Below are 7,799 nucleotides of genomic sequence, written 5' to 3' on the forward strand. Positions count from 1 at the left end.
AGATTATGACATCTCATCGCTATGACGTCTGAAAACCAGCTGAGTGGATTACCTTTGACAGATCTGACATGATGTGTCGCACACACACACACACACACACACACACACAGTTTCCCCAAAAACTCCAAGGATCCATGCCAAAATGACTAAAGCCCTGTAGCACATCTGTCATCATGAAGTGGTTTGAGAGGCTGGTTATGGCAGACATCAACTCCATCATCACAGACACTCTGGATCCACTCCAATTTGCATAGATCCATAGAGACAATGCAATCTCAATTGCACTGTACACACCGTTTTCACCCACCGAGATCACTTCATTTGATTTATTTATTTATTTATTTATTTATAGGGGACAATGCACATTAGTCAACATCAATATTACAGTAATGCAACCTTTATGTAAAGATTCCGGGGTTAGCGAAAAGCAAATTGGGCCTTTACATAGCCACTATACACATACTCACTAAAACAATACAAAATACCAATACATTACATCCAATAATATATAATTCTAACAACAATATAATTCTAACAACAACAACACCTATCATCAACTGTCGTCTTACATATGAGGAACCACGGATAACTCATGTGTACAGGTTTGGATAGATCTGAGCCATGTTTTCAATTTAAATGTAAAAGTACAATAATAAGTGCAGTTTCTCTAGTCCAATGGCATTGCATTCCAGTATATTGTAGCTCTAACAGAGAAGACCGATTGGTCAATTTTACTGTGTCGAAAAGGGACAACACAATCTCTTCTAGTTACTGCCCTCGCTATCCTGGAGGTGCTTTCCTTGAGTATGATATGCCGGTTTAGGGGTGGAGGGGAAGACCATGCAAGATCTTAAAGACAAGGTTTGCATCTACATACTGCTTAAAGCTATCCAGACTTAAATCAATTATGTTTGTAAAATATATGACAATGGTGGTAAATGTTTGGTTTGTTATCAAAAATCTGAAGTGTTTGTTTGTAGAGTGATTCAATTGGTTTCAAAATTGTAGCTCCTGCTTGTGACCAGCATGTGAAGCAACATCTCAGATGTGAGAAGATCACAGCATGAGGAAGGAAAGGTGTTATCAACCTAAAGTTACATAATCCAAACTTGACCGCGTTTAACCACCTTCTTCACATGTTTCTTAAATGTCAAATTGGAGTCCAAAATGACGCAGAGAGACCTGAAGTTAGACTCAACTTTTAGATTCTCCTCCATTAACAAGAACAGCTGCTTGGAGTCCAAAATGACCCAGAGAGACCTGAAGTTAGACTCAACTTTTAGATTCTCCTCCATTAACAAGAACAGCTGTTTGGAGTCCAAAATGACGCAGAGAGACCTGAAGTTAGACTCAACTTTTAGATTCTCCTCCATTAACAAGAACAGCTGTTTGGAGTCCAAAATGACCCAGAGAGACCTGAAGTTAGACTCAACTTTCAGATTCTCCTCCATTAACAAGAACAGCTGTTTGGAGTCCAAAATGACCCAGAGAGACCTGAAGTTAGACTCAACTTTTAGATTCTCTTCCATTAACAAGAACAGCTGGTTGGGAAGAATCAATGAATTTCTTAGAGAAGTACATACAAACAGTCTTGTCGATATTTAAATGCAGGCAATAATTAGTCATCCATTTAGAAAACACGTACCAGTGTCACGACTTGCGCCGAAGTCGGGTCCTCTCCTTGTTCGGGCGGCGCTCGGCGGTCGGCGTCGCCGGTCTTCTAGCCATCATCGATCCACTTTTCATTTTCCATTTGTTTTGTCTTGTCTTTCCTCACACCTGGTTTCAGTCCCCTCAATCACTTGTTGTGTATTTAGTTAACCCTCTGTTCCCCCCCATGTCTTTGTGTGGGATTGTTTATTGTTTCACATATGCGCACGTTAGGCTGGTTGCGCTGGGTTATGTCAACCCGTATTGTATTTCGTGTTAGTTTGTGCCGTGTGTTTTTTGGTTCGCCTAAATAAAAGGCTCCGTTTGCTACCCAATATCTGCTCTCCTACGCCTGACTCCCTTACAGCCATTTACGCATACCTAACAACCAGAGCTTCAGTGAACTTGTTAACAACTAGTGGTCTATTGTTTTGGAGTGTACATACAGAACTGTATAGTCTGCGTACATCTGCATGTTCAAGTCTTTTACGCTTTGGCGCTAATTTCAGAACCTTGTGGTCATTTTTCAAAACTCTGGACCCAAAACTCAAAACTGGTCATCACTTGTAACACAGGCTGTCCAATGTTCAAAACATTGCATTGTGCATTCGTATCTTTTAAAAAGGCCTTTGATACTGTGAATCATGAGGTCCTCCTATCCAAACTATCCACTGAAGTCATTAATTGGATGTATTCCTATCTGACAAACTGTCACGTCCTGACCAGTAAAGAGGTTATTTGTTATTGTAGTTTGGTCAGGACGTGGCAGGGGGTGTTTGTTTTATGTGTTTCGGGTTTTTGGGGGTAATGTTCTATGTTAGTCTATTTCTATGTCTGTGTCTAGTTTTTCTATTTCTATGTTTAGTTTATATGGTTGACCTTCAATTGGAGGCAGCTGTTTCTCGTTGCCTCTAATTGAAGGTCCTATTTAGTAGGGGTGTTTTTCTCCATGGGTTTTTGTGGGTAGTTGTTCCCTGTGTCTCACAGGACTGTTTCTCATCGTTGTTTTTGTTTGTGTTTATTTTCATTTTTCTTCTCAATAAAATAAGAAGATGAGTTTACACATTCCCGCTGCGCCTTGGTCCCATCCTTACGACGAACGTGACACAAAAATAAGTCAAAGTTACCATCTATATAAATGATCTCCCACTTGCTTGCCCACAAGTTACAGTTTTTTTTTTACAATCACTTCGGCACTAAATTCAGAACCTTGATGTCATTTTTTCAAAACTCTAGACACAAAACTCACAACCAATGATCAAAATGCACATTTTTCAAAACTCTTAACACTTTTTCCCAATTGCTTGGATACAATACACATAAAGCTAAGATCATTTGTTCATTGAACTAAACTCACCTGTTCAAAATGATCACAACTTAACATCAAAGTATTACCATTACAAAATGCAATTCACACATTACATCTGAGATGACAAGGTCCCGTGTGGCTCAGTTGGTACAGCATGGTGTTTGTGACGCCAGGGTTGTGGGTTCGATTCCCACGGGGGACCAGTACGGGGGGAAAAAAATGTATGAAATGTATGCATTCACTACTGTAAGTTGCTCTGCTAAATGACTAAAATCTAATGTAAACGTAGATGACTATCTATAAACTGTATTACAATGATCTAACTATCAATTGATACAACTGCTCAAAATGTTGCATTTCTCTTAATGCATAGTTTTATGGAAACTGACAAACAATATTCCATGTTTAGATCATGAAAGTTTCAGGATAACGAGATCCATTGACACCAGTTATCGTGGACCATGAACCAATTGGACTACATTATCTATGGATGTAATATTTCATCATCATTCTTTATCAGACACTGTTTCTATGGTCCCAACTACCACTTTTCCAGACCATGTTTTCAGATTTGACATTACTGTACACTCATCTCGGCCACTTTATTAGGTACACCTATCTAGTACTGGGTACGACCCCCTTTTGCCTCCACAACAGCCTGAATTATTCACGGTGTTGTACGTTAAGTGCTACTCTCAATTGTCAAATGACTCTATATTGCATGCCAATGTGTACCACAGAGTAGGTGGTGTGACTAAATGTGTTCTTACTGTAATTTTCCCTGCAGAATTGAGACTAGGCCAAATAGGGGCGGCAGCGGCAAAATTCTGACTGACCAACAAGAGTGGGATGTGGTCAATTTGGTTCGGGCCTGAAATGATATATACGCCTTACAGAAATTCGACAGCACATCTTGGACAATGATGACATGTTCAATAATGTGGAAGCCATAAGTTTGCTGACTATTGCACGCACGCTGAAAAGGCATCAGGTGTCTCTAAAACAGCTGTACCGTGGGCCTTTTGAAAGAAATGCAGACAGAGTGAAGCAACTGAGGACTGAGTATGTTCAGGTATGTTTAGTTTCAAGATGCCTGTTGAGAAAAATTCCCTCAAAATTCTACATCGTTGTAATCAGTAATTCTCTTTCCAACATATTTTTTTAGAAGTTGATGGAGCTCGATGCTGAAGAAAACCATCACAAATTCCTCTTTTTGGATGAGGCAGGCTTCAACCTGGCCAAGACAAGGAGGAGAGGTCGGAATTTCATTGGCCAGCGAGCAACCATTCAAGTACCTGGACAACGTGGGGCCAACATCACCATGTGTGTGGCTATATCAGAAGATGGTGTGGTGGGACACAGACCTCCTATTGGATCATATAATGCAGCTCTCCTTGTAACCTTCCTTGATGAGCTAAATCAGGTCTGTAGAGCTGATGGTGTGACCTATGTCATTGTGTGAGATAATGTCAGGTTCCACCATGCTCAAATGGTGCAAGCATGGTTTCAGGCCCATCCACAATTTACCACCCTGTACTTACCCCCATACTCTCCTTTCCTAAAACCCGATTGAGGAATTGTTCTCCACATGGAGGTGGAAGGTATATTGTAGGCGCCCTCACGAACAAGCCACCCTTCTCCAGGCCATGGATGACGCATGCAACGACATCACGGCAGACCAGTATCAGGCCTGGATTCGCCCGAAGATTCTTCCCAAGACGTTTGGCTGATGAAAACATCCATTGTGATGCGGATGAGGACCTGCGGCCAAATCCGCAAGACAGGTTTGAGGGAAATATAGAAGTACAGTAATCAATCCTTTGTTTTTTACAGTAAGCCAGGTGAGGAACACTGCAGTTGATGTTTTACTGTAGTAGTTTTCTTGTTTGCAGCTAATTATTTCTGCTTTGATTCAAAGAAACCTATGTTGTGATTTTATTGTATTTCATCAATAAATGTCATATTTTGGTCAATGATTCCACTGTGTCTGTAGTATTCTCTCTACTAGTCATTTTACAGTGATGTATTTACGCGTAGTACCATTATGAAACATGCATCACATATGTACATTACATTTCCGTGTTCCTCAAAATTCCGTTTTAGGACCACTATTGTTTTCACTATATATTTTACCTCTTGGTGATGTCATTCAGAAAACATAATGTTATCTTTGACTGCTATGTGGACGACACACAGCTGTACATTTCGATGAAACATGGTGAGGCCCCAAAATTGCCCTCGCTAGAAGCCTGTGTTTCAGACATAAAGAAGTGGATGGCTGCAAACTTTCTACTTATAAACTCGGACAAAACAGAGATGCTAGTTCTAGGTCCCAAGAAACAAAGAGATCTTCTGTTGGATCTGACAATTAATCTTGATGGTTGTACAGTCGTCTCAAATAAAACTGTGAAGGACCTCGGCGCTACTCTGGACCCTGATCTCTCTTTTGACGAACATATCAAGACTGTTTCAAGGACAGCTTTTTTCCATCTACGTAACATTGCAAAAATCTGAAACTTTCTGTCCAAAAATGATGCAGAAAAATGTATCCATGCTTTTGCCACTTCTAGGTTTGACTACTGCAATGCTCTACTTTCCGGCTACCCGGATAAAGCACTAAATAAACTTCAGTTAGTGCTAAATACGGCTGCTAGAATCTTGACTAGAACCAAAAAATTGGATCATATTACTCCAGTGCTAGCCTCTTCCTGATAAAGCTAGGGCTGATTTGACCTGTTGCACCCTCTACAACCACTGTGGTTATTATTATTTGACCCTGCCAGTCATCTATGAACGTTTGAACATCTTGGCCATGTTCTGTTATAATCTCCACCCGGCACAGCCAGAAGAGGACTGGCCACCCCTCATAGCCTGGTTCCTCTCTAGGTTTCTTCCTAGGTTCCTGCCTTTCTAGGGAGTTTTTCCAAGCCACAGTGCTTCTACATCTGCATTGCTTGCTGTTTGGGGTTTTAGGCTGGGTTTCTTTATAAGCACTTTGTGACATCAGCTGATGTAAAAAGGGCTTTATAAATACATTTCATTGATTGATTGATATTTTGTACTACAATATTTAATGACTGTACGAACAACTACACAGTGATACTATAGGTATCTTGTGTGTGGGTGGTCTAAATTAATAACCCTATGGTATTTCATGATAAATAAGTTATTTGAACCGATGATTCGGCAAGTGCAATGTTTCTTTAAAACCTTTCTGGGATTGTTCGGGACGTGAGCGTCCCACCTCGCCAACAGCCAGTGAAATTGCAGGGCGTCAAATTCAAACAACAGAAATCTCATAATTAAAATTCCTCAAATATACAAGTATTATACACCATTTTAAAGATAAACCTCTTGTTAATCCAGCCACAGTGTCCGATGTCAAAAAGGCTTTACGGCGAAAGCACACCATGCGATTATGTTAGGTCAGCGCCTAGCCACAGAAAACCATACAGCCATTTTCCAAAGAAGGAGAGGTGTCACAAAAGTCAGAAATAGTGTTAAAATTAATAACTAACCTTTGATGATCTTCATCTGATGGCACTCCCAGGACTCAATGTTAGACAATAAATGTTTGTTTTGTTTGATAAAGTTCATCTTTATGTCCAAATACCTCCTTTTTGTTCGCGTGTTTAGTCCAGTAATCCAAATGCACAAAGCGCGGGCACATAGTCTAGACGAAAAGCCAAAGAAGTTCCAATTAAGTTAGTAGAAACATGTCAAACGATGTATATAATTAATCTTTAGGATGTTTTTTTTATCATAAATCTTCAATAAAATTCCAACTGGACAATTCCGTTGTCATTAGAAAGGAAAGAGGACGAGGCTTGCTCTCACGGCCACGCGTGAGACTAAACTAATGTCTTTCAGCTTGACCACTTGTTGAAACAGCTCTTATTCGATCCCCTTTCACAATACAAGCCTGAAACAACTTCTAAAGACTGTTGACATCTACTGGAAGCCTTAGGAAGTGCAATCTGAACCCACAGACACAGGATATTGGATAGGCAATCACTTAAAAAAAACTACAAACCTCAGATTTCCACACTTCCTGGTTGGATTTGTCTCAAGTTTTTGCCTGCCATATGAGTTCTGTTATACTCACAGACATCATTCAAACAGTTTTAGAAACTTCAGAGTGTTTTCTATCCAAATCTACTAACGATATGCTTATCCTAGCTTCTGGGCCTGAGTAGCAGGCAGTTTACTTTGGGCACGCTTTTCATCCAAAATTCCGAATGCTGCCCCCTATCCTAGTGAAGTTAAAACCTCTACGGGATCGCTGTCCCTAAACCGGGACAGTTGTTGCTCAATATGTGATAATGTGATGTCACTAGAATAATGTCACTAGAATGATGTTGTTGTCACGCCCTGACCTGAGAGAGCCTTTTTTATGTCTCTATTTAGGTTTGGTCAGGGTGTGATTTGGGTGGGCATTCTATGTCCTTTTTTCTATGTTTTTGTATTTCTTTGTTTTGGCCTGGTATGGCTCTCAATCAGGGACAGCTGTACATCGTTGTCGCTGATTGGGAGTCATACTTAGGCAGCCTGTTTTCCTTTCGGGTTTGTGGGTAGTTAATTTCTGTTTAGTACCTGACAGAACTGTTTGGCTGTTGGTTTCTTGTTTAAAGTGTTCTATCTTTAATAAATTCATGATGAGCACTAACCACGCTGCGCCTTGGTCTACTCTCTTCAACGACGGCAGTTACAGTTGTAAACAATAGCCAATTCCGGGACATAGACATGTCTTAAATGGGCAGAAAGCTTACATTCTTGTTAATCTACATGTAGTGTCCAATTTACAGTAGCTATTACAACAACAAAAATACCATGCTATTGT

The 7,799-nt window shown here is 40.2% G+C and overlaps 1 non-coding gene across 1 annotated transcript; it reads left to right on the top strand.

Annotated features, from left to right (window-relative positions):
• Positions 1-3,086: 3,086 nt before the first annotated feature.
• Positions 3,087-3,162, top strand: trnat-ugu (transfer RNA threonine (anticodon UGU)). Its single transcript has one exon. It is a non-coding gene; the product is annotated as a tRNA-Thr (tRNA).
• The last annotated feature ends 4,637 nt before the right edge of the window (positions 3,163-7,799 follow it).

This window comes from Salmo salar, chromosome ssa07 (genome assembly GCF_905237065.1).
Source record: "Salmo salar chromosome ssa07, Ssal_v3.1, whole genome shotgun sequence".
Classification (NCBI taxonomy): domain Eukaryota; kingdom Metazoa; phylum Chordata; class Actinopteri; order Salmoniformes; family Salmonidae; genus Salmo; species Salmo salar.